Here is a 13904-nt window from a genome sequence, read left to right as displayed (position 1 = left end):
GCTCCCCCTTCTTCTGGTGGACACCGGCCTCGTCGTCGTCTGGCAGGGTGCGGAGGATGTCGGCCTTGCTCAAGGTGGAGGTCTCCCCCATCCCTTCAGGGGTCACCACCGAGTCCTCCTCCTCCTCTTCCTCCCCGCAGGACTCACCAGAAGACAGCTCCACCGGCGTCGGCATCGCAGGATCCCCGGTGGGCGCCGGCGGCACCAGCCCGCGTCCGTCAAAGGTCGGCCTGGCGGCCACGACCTGCGCCCCGTCCTTGCGGCGGAACAAGGGAGTAAAGACGCTTGGCGGGTACTCCTGGTCGTCCCCGACCAGGAGGCGGAGAGTTGCGGCTAGCTCACCATCAGGCAAGGCTTCCGGGCTCAGGCGAACCTTGTCCTCCTTGTCCCCAAGCCTCCACAAGGGGCGCGTATGCGCCTGAAGCGGGGCCACGCGCAGCATCAGGAATTCCCTCAGCAGCATGGCCCCTGTCACCTTTGCCGTCTTCACGTTGCCTGGCTTCAGGTCCGTGATCATTTGCTCCAGCACCAACGTCGCCCGCTCATTAGTGAGTTTTGCGCAAGACCACCCCTTGTCAGACTTGGGCATCTCCGTGGGCAGCATCAAGCGTGGGTGGACGCACTTGGCGTCCATCATGATCCACTTGCTCGTGAAGCCGTTGATACGTCTCCAACGTATCTATAATTTTTGATTGTTCCATGCTATATTATATTTTGTTTTGGACATTATTGGGCTTTATTATACACTTTTATATTATTTTTGGGACTAACCTATTAACCGGAGGCCCAGCCCAGAATTGTTGTTTTTTGCCTATTTCAGAGTTCCGCAGAAAAAGAATATCAAACGGAGTCCAAACGGAATGAAACCTTCGAGAACGTGATTTTCGGAATGAACGTGATCCAGAGGACTTGGACCCTACGTCAAGACATCAAACAGGAGGGCACGAGGTAGGGGGGCGCGCCCTCCACCCTCGTGGGCCCCCTGTTGCTCCACCGACGTGCTCCTTCCTCCTATATATACCTACGTACCCCCAAACTACCAGATACGGAGCCAAAAACCTAATTCCACCGCCGTAACCTTCTGTACCCATGAGATCCCATCTTGGGGCCTTTTCCGGAGCTCCGCCGGAGGGGGCATCGATCACGGAGGGCTTCTACATAAACACCATAGCCTCTGCGATGATCTGTGAGTAGTTTACCTCAGACCTTCGGGTCCATAGTTATTAGCTAGATTGCTTCTTATCTCTTTTTGGATCTCAATACAATGTTCTCCCCCTCTCTCGTGGACATCTATTCGATGTAATCTTCTTTTGCGGTGTGTTTGTTGAGACCGATGAATTGTGGGTTTATGATCAAGTTTATCTATGAACTATTTGAATCTTCTCTGAATTATTTTATGTATGATTGGTTATCTTTGAAAGTCTCTTCGAATTATCAGTTTGGTTTGGCCTACTAGATTGATCTTTCTTGCAATGGGAGAAGTGCTTAGCTTTGGGTTCAATCTTGCGGTGTCCTTTCCCAGTGACAGTAGGGGCAGCAAGGCACGTATAGTATTGTTGCCATCGAGGATAACAAGATGGGGTTTATATCATATTGCATGAGTTTATCCCTCTACATCATGTCATCTTGCTTAAAGCGTTACTCTGTTCTTATGAACTTAATACTCTAGATGCATGCTGGATAGCGATCGATGTGTGGAGTAATAGTAGTAGATGCAGGCAGGAGTCGGTCTACTTGTCTCGGACGTGATGCCTATACACATGATCATACCTAGATATTCTCATAACTATGCTCAATTCTGTCAAGTGCTCAACAGTAATTTGTTCACCCACCGTAAATAATTATGCTCTTGAGAGAAGCCACTAGTGAAATCCATGGCCCCCGGGTCTATTTTCCATCATATTAATCTCCCGACAACAAGCTATTTCTGGCGCCGTTTTTATTTTACTTTCTTTACTTTGCATCCGTTTTTATTTTACTTTCTTTACTTTGCATCTTTATCATAAAAATACCAAAAATATTATCTTATCATATGTATCAGATCTCACTCTCGGAAGTTACCGTGAAGGGATTGACAACCCCTTATCGCGTTGGTTGCGAGGATTTATTTGTTTGTGTAGGTGCGAGGGACTCGCGCGTGGCCTCCTACTGGATTGATACCTTGGTTCTCAAAAACTGAGGGAAATACTTACGCTACTTTGCTGCATCACCCTTTCCTCTTCAATGGAGAACCAACGCAGTGCTCAAGAGGTAGCAAGAAGGATTTCTGGCGCCGTTGCCGGGGAGTCTACGCAAAAGTCAACATACCAAGTACCCATCACAAACCCTTATCTCCCGCATTACATTATTTGCCATTTGCCTCTCGTTTTCCTCTCTCCCACTTCACCCTTGCCATTTTATTCGCCCTCCCTTTTTCGTTTGCCTTCTTCCCGTATGTATCTTTGTTTGTGCTTCCTTGTGCCTTCTATATGCTTGCATCTTCACTTACTGAAAATCTATTGATATGGATCCACTTAAAGTGTTCTACTTGGATCATCTTCGATCCTTATGCGCTCGTGCTGAAACCCCAACTAGCCTAGTTGATGGGAAATCTTTAGATGAGCATGCTCATTTTGTGCGTCATCGTTTGTCTGAAAAAGGGAAGCTCTTATGGTATCATATAAATAGTTTGCTATGCTATGCTTGGAATCTTTGTGAAATTTGTGATTTTACTTGTTGCTCTAAAAAAAAAAAAAAACACCTTCCCTACCTATGTGAGTTCAATGATAATGAAATCTTATCTTCTTATGCAAAGGGTGTTTATAGCTACTATGATATCGAACAAATTGAAGAATTTGTCGTTTTTAAGGGTGCTCATGAAGTTGCTTCTTTGATTGAAAAGTATGATTTTACTCTCAACAAATCTGAAAATTCCGTCATTCTTAAATATTGCAATGAAAACTTTGCTCATAATGTCTATGTCCAAGAATTTATTGAAAGAATGACCGTTGCTTTGGAAGAAAATAATGATATGCATGAATCTATAGATAATGATGATTCCGATAATTTGGTTGAAATATCCCTTGCTGAACATGATGCTTGCTATTCTTGTGGCCATGATGCCAATATTTATGAAGACGAATTTGCTATAGTTCCTTATGTTAAAAATGAGATCGTTGCTATTGCACCCATGCTTGATAGTTCCCTCGATGAAAAGCATGATTTCAATGGTTTTACTATAAATTCTCTTGATGTCAATTGTGCTAATAATATGCAAAACCCTAAGCTTGGGGATGCTAGTTTTGCTATGTCTACTACTTGTTGCAATGATCATGATTGGGGTGATTTTTCTTATGATCTTGAAAATTTATTTAAGCCCCATGATGAATATGATATTGATAATAATGTTTGCAATAATATTGAAAGTGGGTTTGGAAGAGTGTCAACTTTAGATCCCACATATTTGGAGAATGTTCAATCGTATGAAATTTTTGATAAAAGTGGGTTTGGAGAGGTCATGACTTTAGTTAATGTTAATCCCAGTATTTCGGAAGAGTGTCAACTTTGCATGCATGTGGATCACGAAGAGAATATGTTATGTGATTGCTATATTGTTGAATTTTCTTATGATCCTACATGTAATTATTATGAGAGAGGAAAATATGGTTGTGGAAATTTTCATGTTGCTAAATTACCTCTCGTTAGGTTGAGATTGCTATTGTTTCTTTCCTCTTCCTTGCATATGCTAGTTTTTGCTTGCTATGATAATTTGTTTGCCTATAAGATGCCTATGCATAGGAAGTATGTTAGACTTAGACGTGTTTTTTTACATGCTATATGATGCTCTCTTTGTGCTTCAATTCTTGTCTTCATGTGAGCATCATCGAAATTATAAATGCCTAGCTAGGGGCGTTAACCGATAGCGCTTGTTGGGAGGCAACCCAATTTTATTTTTTGTTTTTTGCTTTTTGCTTCTGTTTAGGAATAAATATTTGATCTAGCCTCTGGTTAGATGTGTTTTTATGTTTTAATTAGTGTTTGTGCCAAGTTAAACCTATAGGATCTTCTTGGATGATAGTTATTTGATCTTGCAGAAAATTCCAGAAACTTTCTGTTCACTAAAATAATTGTTAAAAATCACCAGAACGTGATAAAATATTTATTCCAATTGCTGCTGATCAATAAACAAATTGTATAGGTCGTCCTATTTTGGCTGAATTTTTGGAGTTCCAGACGTTTGCGTTAGTTACAGATTACTACAGACTGTTCTGTTTTTGACAGATTCTGTTTTCCGTGTGTTGTTTGCTTATTTTGCTGAATCTATGGCTAATAAAATAGTTTATAAACCATAGAGAAGTTGGAATACATTAGGTTTAACACCAATATAAATAAAGAATGAGTTCATTACAGTACCTTGAAGTGGTGTTTTGTTTTCTTTCGCTAACGGAGCTCACGAGATTTTCTGTTAAGTTTTGTGTTGTGAAGTTTTCAAGTTTTGGGTAAAAGATTTGATGGATTATGGAACAAGGAGTGGCAAGAGCCTAAGCTTGGGGATGCCCATGGCACCCCAAGATAATCTAAGGACACCAAAAATCCAAAGCTTGGGGATGCCCCGGAAGGCATCCCCTCTTTCGTCTACTTCCATCGGTAACTTACTTGGAGCTATATTTTTATTCACCGCATGATATGTGTTTTGCTTGGAGTGTCTTGTATGATTTGAGTCTTTTCTTTTTAGTTTACCACAATCATCTTTGCTGTACAGACCTTTTGAGAGAGACACACATGATTCAGAAACTATTAGAATACTCTATGCGCTTCACTTATATCTTTTGAGTTATATAGTTTTTGCTCTAGTACTTCACTTATATCTTTTAGAGCACGGTGGTGGATTTGTTTTATAGAAACTATTAATCTCTCATGCTTCACTTAGATTATTTTGAGAGTCTTAAACAGCATGGTAATTTGCTTAAATAATCCTAATATGCTAGGTATTCAAGACTAGTAAAAACTTTCTTATGAGTGTGCTGAATACTAAGAGAAGTTTGATGCTTGATGATTGTTTTGAGACATGGAGGTAGTGATATCAAAGTTGTGCTAGTTGAGTAGTTGTGAATTTGAGAAATACTTGTGTTGAAGTTTGCCAGTCCCGTAGCATGCACGTATGGTAAACGTTATGTAACAAATTTGAAACATGAGGTGTTCTTTGATTGTCCTCCTTATGAGTGGCGGTCGGGGACGAGCGATGGTCTTTTCCTACCAATCTATCCCCCTAGGAGCATGCGCGTAGTGCTTGGTTTTTGATGACTTGTAGATTTTTGCAATAAGTATGTGAGTTCTTTATGACTAATGTTGAGTCCATGGATTATACGCACTCTCACCTTTCCATCATTGCTAGCCTCTTCGGTACCGTGCATTGCCCTTTCTCACATTGAGAGTTGGTGCAAACTTCGCCGGTGCATCCAAACCCCGTGATATGATACGCTCTTTCACACATAAACCTCCTTATATCTTCCTCAAAACAGCCACCATACCTACCTATTATGGCATTTCCATAGATATTCTGAGATATATTGCCATGCAACTTTCCACCGTTCCATTTATCATGACACGTTCATCATTGTCATGTTGCTTTGCATGATCATGTAGTTGACATAGTATTTGTGGCAAAGCCACCGTTCATAATTATTTCATACATGTCACTCTTGGTTCATTGCATATCCCGGTACACCGCCGGAGGCATTCATATAGAGTCATACCTTGTTCTATTATCGAGTTGTAATTATTGAGTTGTAAATAAAAGAAGTGTGATGATCATCATTTTCTAGAGCATTGTCCCAAGTGAGGAATACAAAAAGAGAGAGAGAAAGGCCATAAAAAGAAGAAGGCCAAAAAAATGAGAGAAAAAGAGAGAAGGGACAATGTTACTATCCTTTTTACCACACTTGTGCTTCAAAGTAGCACCATGATCTTCATGATAGAGAGTCTCTTGTTTTGTCACTTTCATATACTAGTGGGAATTTTTCATTATAGAACTTGGCTTGTATATTCCAACAATGGGCCTCCTCAAGTGCCCTAGGTCTTCGTGAGCAAGCAAGTTGGATGCACACCCACTTAGTTTCTTTTGTTGAGCTTCCATATATTTATAGCTCTAGTGCATCCGTAGCATGGCAATCCCTACTCCTTGCATTAACATCAATCGATGGGCATCTCCATAGCTCATTGATTAGCCTCGTTGATGTGAGACTTTCTCCTTTTTTTGTCTTCTCCACATAACCCCCATAATTATATTCCATTCCACCCATAGTGCTATATCCATGGGTCACGCTCATGTATTGCGTGAAGGTTGAAAAGTTTGAGATTACTAAAGTATGAAACAATTGCTTGGCTTGTCATCGGGGTTGTGCACGATGAGAGCATTTTTGTGTGACGAAAATGGAGCATGACTAAACTATATGATTTTGTAGGGATGAACTTTCTTTGGCCATGTTATTTTCAGAGGACATAATTGCTTAGTTAGTATGCTTGAAGTATTATTATTTTTATGTCAATATTGAACTTGTATCTTGAATCTTTCAGATCTGAATATTCATACCACAATTAAGAAGAATTACATTGAAATTATGCCAAGTAGCATTCCACATCAAAAATTATGTTTTTATCATTTACCTACTCGAGGACGAGCAGGAATTAAGCTTGGGGATGCTTGATACGTCTCCAACGTATCTATAATTTTTTATTGTTCCATGCTATATTATATTCTGTTTTGGACATTATTGGGCTTTATTATACACTTCTATATTATTTTTGGGACTAACCTAATAACTGGAGGCCCAGCCCAGAATTGCTGTTTTTTTGCCTATTTCAGAGTTTCGCAGAAAAAGAATATCAAACGGAGTCCAAACGGAATGAAACCTTCGGGAACGTGATTTTCGGAACAAACGTGATCCAGAGGACTTGGACCCTACGTCAAGACATCAACCAGGAAGGCACGAGGTAGGGGGGCGCGCCTACCCCCTGGGCGCGCCCTCCACCCTCGTGGGCCCCCTGTTGCTCCAACGACATACTCCTTCCTCCTATATATACCTACGTAACCCCAAACTACCAGATACGGAGCCAAAAACCTAATTCCACCGCCGCAACCTTCTGTACCCGTGAGATCCCATCTTGGGGCCTTTTCCGGAGCTCCGCCGGAGGGGGCATCGATCATGGAGGGCTTCTACATCAACACCATAGCCTCTCCGATGATGTGTGAGTAGTTTACCTCAGACCTTCGGGTCCATAGTTATTAGCTAGATGGCTTCTTCTCTCTTTTTGGATCTCAATACAATGTTCTCCCCCTCTCTCGTGGAGATCTATTCAATGTAATCTTCTTTTGCAGTGTGTTTGTTGAGACTGATGAATTGTGGGTTTATGATCAAGTTTATCTATGAACAATATTTGAATCTTCTCTGAATTCTTTTATGTATGATTGGTTATCTTTGCAAGTCTCTTCGAATTATCAGTTTGGTTTGGCCTACTAGATTGATCTTTCTTGCAATGGGTTCAATCTTGCGGTGTCCTTTCCCAGTGACAGTAGGGGCAGCAAGGCACGTATAGTATTGTTGCCATCGAGGATAACAAGATGGGGTTTATATCATATTGCATGAGTTTATCCCTCTACATCATGTCATCTTGCTTAAAGCGTTACTCTATTCTTATGAACTTAATACTCTAGATGCATGCTGGATAGCGGTCGATGTGTGGAGTAATAGTAGTAGATGCAGGCAGGAGTCGGTCTACTTGCCTCGGACGTGATGCCTATATACATGATCATACCTAGATATTCTCATAACTATGCTCAATTTTGTCAACTGCTCAACAGTAATTTGTTCACCCACCGTAAATACTTATGCTCTTGAGAGAAGCCTCTAGTGAAACCTATGGCCCCCGGGTCTATTTTCCATCATATTAATCTCCCGACAACAAGCTATTTCTGGCGCCGTTTTTATTTCACTTTCTTTACTTTGCATCTTTATCATAAAAATACCAAAAATATTATCTTATCATATCTATCAGATCTCACTCTCGTAAGTGACCGTGAAGGGATTGACAACCCCTTATCGTGTTGGTTGCGAGGATTTATTTGTTTGTGTAGGTGCGAGGGACTCGCGCGTGGCCTCCTACTGGATTAATACCTTGGTTCTCAAAAACTGAGGGAAATGCTTACGCTACTTTGCTGCATCACCCTTTCCTCTTCAAGGGAAAACCAACGCAGTGCTCAAGAGGTAGCAGCCGTCAGCCTTCTTCCGAGTCTTTGAGATCGAGTTGGCCTTGCCGGCCGTGATGAATTTGGCGCACCCGGAGGTGTGACCCTCGTTGATGCGGAGGAAGAAGAAGTGGCGCAGAAGAGCCACGGACGGCATCATGCCGAGGTACGCCTCGCAGTAGTAGGTGAAGATCGACAAGAGAAGGATAGAGTTGGGATGGAGATGCAGCGCCTGCAGCCCGTAGTGGCCAAGGACCTCATAGAAGAAGTCAGAGAAGGGGGGAACCAACCCTGCAACGATGCTGCTCGTGAAGATGGGGAAGAAGGTGCTTCCCTCGGGTTCCGGCACGTCAAAGCCGGCCCGGAGCTCAGTCTTCCCCCTCTCGTTGCTTTCCCCCGCCGTCAGCAAGCGCGTGGCGGCAAGGTTCTTCTCCGAGACGTTGGGCGCGTCGAGAGCAGGCTCATACCAGGCCAGCAATGAGGCAGGCTTGACCCTCCGGGCGCCATTGGTCGCCGATGCGGAAGGAGATGGGAGCAGATCTGGAGATTTTGGAAGCAGGGAGCGAGAAAGGGGATCTGGAGCAAGGCGAAAGGAAGCAATGAAGGCAAGCGCTATCTACACCAGCCTTTTGACAGCCGGGCAGTTGCCGAGGCAGCGTGGGGAAGCAGAGACGCCCACGTCCAATCAACCACCACGCGTCGACCAAGGCCGCAGACTGTTGGGGCCCGTGGCGCTTCGCACTTGCCCTTTGGCTTCGCCTTGAAGCCAAGTCCAAGTGCGCCTTGGGCCCGTGGGCTACTATCGGCGTCCTGGGAACGGGGGTCCCCAGACTTGCCTGCCTGCGGCCCATGGCGTGGCTCTGCGAGCGGGCCCGTACGACCCATCTTCACCAGCTAGCGCTCAAGACCCTCGCGAGGGGCCAAGCCTCACGAGGCGGATGACACGAGACGTCCTCGGGAGCGGCCTCACCAGGCTGGATCGCGAGGGGCGGATAGATTAAGGCAGGGGAAACCTCGCGAGGTTCCAATGACGTGAGCCATGACGATCGAAACCAGGCGGGCGCCAGCGCAGGCAGTGTCCTTGTTTCCTCTTTGGTGCTAAGGAGGCAAGCGTAGGCGAGCAGTGCCGATGCATCAGGCAAAGGTTTCCATATCGGTGCAACGAGACCAAGACCAGCAGGACGGCAAGATGGAGGTCACCGTGGAGCCGAAGACGGTGTCACCACCAGAGCCTTTGGCAGGCGAAGACTACTTTTGTCAGGATAAGTTGTACTAGCTGTCCCCTTTCAAATCGGCTGTCGTTGGCTCCCTTCCCGCTCAATATTTGGGAAGAGGACCAGGGCCTCTATAAATAGGGCTAGCCACCACAGCAGAGGGCATCGGATCCTCACCTACCAAAACTCTGTCGGATCTCGGGTTCCGGCAAAACCCTTAAGGTTCGAACTCTGGGGTGCGCGCGAAGTTCTTTCCCTCCTACCGATCCATGCCCTAGCTCGCTAAGATCTCACGGATGAACGCGGCGAACTCGCAACACAGAAAGACATGAGATTTATACTGGTTCGGGCCACCGATGTGGTGTAATACCCTATTCCAGTGTGTGGTGGTGGATTGCCTCTTGGGCTGATGATGAACAGTACAAGGGGAAGAACAGCCTCCTGAGGTTGAGGTGTTCTTGTGCTTGGTGAACTTGTGCGGTGAGAGCGCGACTTGATCTCCCCCTACTGTGGTGGCTAGCTCTACTTATATAGGCCCTAGTCCTCTCCCTAAATATTGAGCGGGAAGGGAGCCAACAATGGCGGGCAAATTTGAAAGGGGACAGCTAGTACAAGCTATCCTGAAAAAAGCGGTCTTCTCCTGCAAAAGGCCCTGATGATGACGCCATCTTGGGCTCCATGGTGACCTCCGTCTTGCCGTCCCGCTGGTCTTGGTCTTGTTGCACCGATATGGAAACCTTTGCCTGATGCCTCGGTACTCCGCGCCTGCGCCTGCTTCTTTAGCACCAAAGGGGAAACAAGGACGTTGCGCGCCCCTGCGCCCGCCTGGCGCCCGCCTGGTGTCGATCGTCATGGCTCACGTCACGAGAGCCTCGTGAGGTTTGCCCCGCCTTGATATCTCCGCTCCTCGTGAGCCTGCCTGGGGAGGCCGCTCCTGAGGAGGTCTTGCGTCGTCCGCCTCGCAAGGCTTGGCCCCTCGCGAAGGTCTTGATTGCCTTGTTGATGAAGATGGGTCGTACGGCCTGCTAGCTTGGCCATGCCGTGGGCTGTAGGCAGGCAAGTCTGGGGACCCCCATTCCCAAAATGCCGACAGTAGCCCCGGGCCCAAGGCGTGCTCGGGCTTGGCTTCGAGGCGAAGCCAAGGGTCAAGTACGGAGCGCCGCAGGCCCCAAAAGCCTGCGGCCTCGGTTGACGCGTGGCGGTTGATTGGACGTGGGCGTCTCTGCTTCCCCACGCTGCCTCAGCAACTGCTCGACTTGACAAGTCCCTGCGACATGCAAGGGAAACCATCATTACCTGTGATCATGGGAGGTGCCGGTTGGCCTCCCGTGGCCCACTGTTGATGATGGCGTCCGCCATGGGGGGGTGTAGATAGGATTCCTCTTAGTTCTCGTTTCCGTTTCCTGCGGAGAATCATGAGGTACCCCGTGGGGGTGTGTAAGGATCTGTGATTCCCTTTTGTGTATATCTTCCTTATTATGAAAATTTGCGAGCGCATGTCCTGTCAAGGCTCGGTCTCCCCTTTCCAACCCCACGATAGCTTGTTGCTCTATGCTGACAGGTCCCGGTCCCCAGGCAGGCTACAGCTGTCGCTGGTATGCCAGGTCGCGTGTCGTGGTCAAGGCCAGGAGGTGTGCGGCAAGAGGTCCGGTAAGAGCCCCTGAGGCGCGATGCTCAGGAGGTCCCCTTTAGCGCTCAAGCAGCTACGGCAAGATAAGAAAGGGAGGTGACGTGGCCGCGGTAGAGCTGCAATGATCGTGAGCCTAAGGTTCCAACGATTAGCCGATCTGAGCGCGAGACTTATCTCAGTGGCGCGGGGTCGATTCTTCGCGATGCGCCAGGCCTGTGCGCAGATCCCCACAGCGTAGCTAGGTTAGGCCTGCACGAGTCTTCCCCTCCCCATGCTCTCCTTAGTGCTCTACGTCCTCAGGTCCCGGCCCTCGAGCGAGCTCAGCCGCTGCTGGTATGCCAGGTCGCGATGCCGTGGTCAAGGCCAGGGGTGAGGGCTGGAGAGCCAGTAAGAGCTCCTGAGTCGCGATGCTCAGGAGCCCCCCTTTTAACGCGCAAGCAAATTGCACGGAGGAAAAGGAAGCTCGGGGTGCCGCCCGCTGTCTTCTTCATGAGGTTCCTGTAATCCATCACAAAGGGAGACACGGTTTTGCCGTTATGGTTGCCAGCCTGCCGCTGGTCGCTTGGTGAGGAGACGAATGCACTGAGGGCCTGGTGAGGTGACGTGCGCGAGGCGTGCTGCGAGCCAGAGCTCGACCGCTCAGGTTTTTCGACGTGGCAGGGACGGACCCATGGACCAGCGCCGTGCCAGTGTGAGGAGGCCCCGTGGGGGCGACGACCGAACAGGTAGCAATCAGGCAGGTTAAGCATGGAAGGCAAACCAGCTTAAGTAAATGCAGAAAGATACGTGCCACTGGGTCAGGCCCGAGCGGCTTGGGGATGATGCAGCCCGAGGGGCGCCCCCAACAAGGTAAGCTAAATACATAAGCAAAAGGGATACATGCCACAGGGATGGACCCACGCGGCCTGGGAATAATGCAGCTCGAGGGGCGCTCCCAGCTAAATGAACTTGGAAAATGTCACCTGGTTCTGTCGACGAAGAAGAGTTGGTGCAGCTGAAGGAATGCGTCGAAGGAATGGCTCCTCACGAGCCACTGGGACCCTGAGCCTCGGGAGGCTCTGGGGGCTTAGGTGGTTCCCTGAGGACCATCTCCATCTCCGCCAGGACGGCGTGGTGCCTGGCCTCCTGAACCGCCAGGACACGCCGCATGTTGCGCTGATAGGCTGACGCCACACTCGGCAAGCCGGAGGGCATGCGAACATAGCTGTGTGGTGGGCCCTCGCAACGGCGCACACGCGAAGGCCAGAAAAGCTCCTGAGATGCGGCTCTGTTGAGCCCTGGGACGTCGATGCAGACGTGCAGCCCGGCATCCTCGCCTGGATGGGGAGCTGCGCCTGGTGAGCGGCGGTCGCCACACATGGCCCTTGCGTCTTGCGGTTCCTAAGTGGTCTTGGTGATGAACACCTGAGTGGTGAGCACTCCTTGCCCTGTGTTCTCCTGAGGGAAACGTGTCGCGAAACACGCCTCCAAGTGGTGCCCAAGCACCTCCCTCATGAGGTTGGCAAGGTCAGAGGCCCTCCGGAAGAGAGCCCCCGAGCCCTGCCCGAGGAGGGCGCCGGGCGAGCCTTCCTATGCGATGGAGGGAGGCACCCCTGGAGCGGGCACTGATCCTGACAAGGCTCCAGCTGCGTCGCCACCCTCCTGAGATCCTGCACGGCGCGGCTTCTTCTTCTTGGGGATGGCCTCCGGAGGGCCCTCACTTCTGCTGTCGGGGTCGTCGATTGGTGCAGCTTGGAAGGCACGCTCGAGGGAGCACACCGCATCTCTCTCTTCACATGGGACCGTGATGATTCCGCCGCTTCCTGGCATCTTGAGGACGTTGTAGCCGTGGTGGGTGACGGCCATGAACTTGGCCAGGGCTGGATACCCGAGGATGGCATTGTACGGCAGACGGATGTGGGCGACGTCGAAGTCGATGAGCTCGGTGCGGTAGTTCTTGCGTTCTCCGAAGGTGACAGGAAGGCGGACCTGCCCAGTCGGTGTGGTGGAACCGTCGGTCACCCCTGAGAAAGGCGTGGTAGGCCGAAGTTGCTCGTATGGCACTTGGAGGTTGTCGAATGTGTCGATGGACAGGACATTGAGTCCGGCGCCGCCGTCGATGAGGGTCTTGGTGACTTGCACATTGCTGATGACTGGGGAACAAAGCATCGGGAGGGCGCCAGTAGTGGCTGCGCACTTGAGCTGATCTGCTGAGTTGAAGGTGATGGTGCACTGGGACCACTTGAGCGGGCGCGTGGCCTCGAGCTTGGGGAGGATTGCGTTCACTTCACGAGCAAACTGTTTGAAGATGCGCTACGAGGCTGGGGCCTGAGCTCCGCCCAAGATACAGGCGATTGCACGCGGCTCCTGGAAGCCCCCTCGTCTTGGTGGTGGTCGTCGTTCCTCCTTGGCGGTGGCGGCAGCGGGGGAAGACCGGCATTGCCCTGAGGGCGGTCCTCGTGAGGCTGGTCTCTCCAGGCACCCTTGCGAGGATGATCCTGCCAGTGGTCCTCATGAGGACGGTCACGCCACTCCTGGCGTGGGCCACGATCGTCCCAGCGTCCGCCGCCACGTCCTCCTCCACGGCCGAAGCCACGGTCGTTGTGTTCGGGGCGTCGATCGAAGCGTCCCTCACGGATGGCTCTGCTCTTGACAGCCACTGGTGTTGTGGGTGTTTAGGTTGTGGAAGGTACAGAACGGCCGGCTGTTCTTGGATGACTCATGTTGATCTCTGCCCCGCTTGGTGTCGGGCTCCGCTGCGAGGACGGCCGCTTCCTTGGCCTTCTTTTCCTCCGCACCCATAGCTGGTAGCTCGAGGAGGGAAAGGCGCCCCTCCTCAGCTCTTGCGCACTTGGTT

This window comes from Triticum aestivum, chromosome 3D (assembly GCF_018294505.1).
Source record: "Triticum aestivum cultivar Chinese Spring chromosome 3D, IWGSC CS RefSeq v2.1, whole genome shotgun sequence".
Lineage (NCBI taxonomy): Eukaryota > Viridiplantae > Streptophyta > Magnoliopsida > Poales > Poaceae > Triticum > Triticum aestivum.
The sequence above is the reverse complement of the archived record's forward strand: the minus strand, read 5'-3'. Positions refer to the sequence as shown.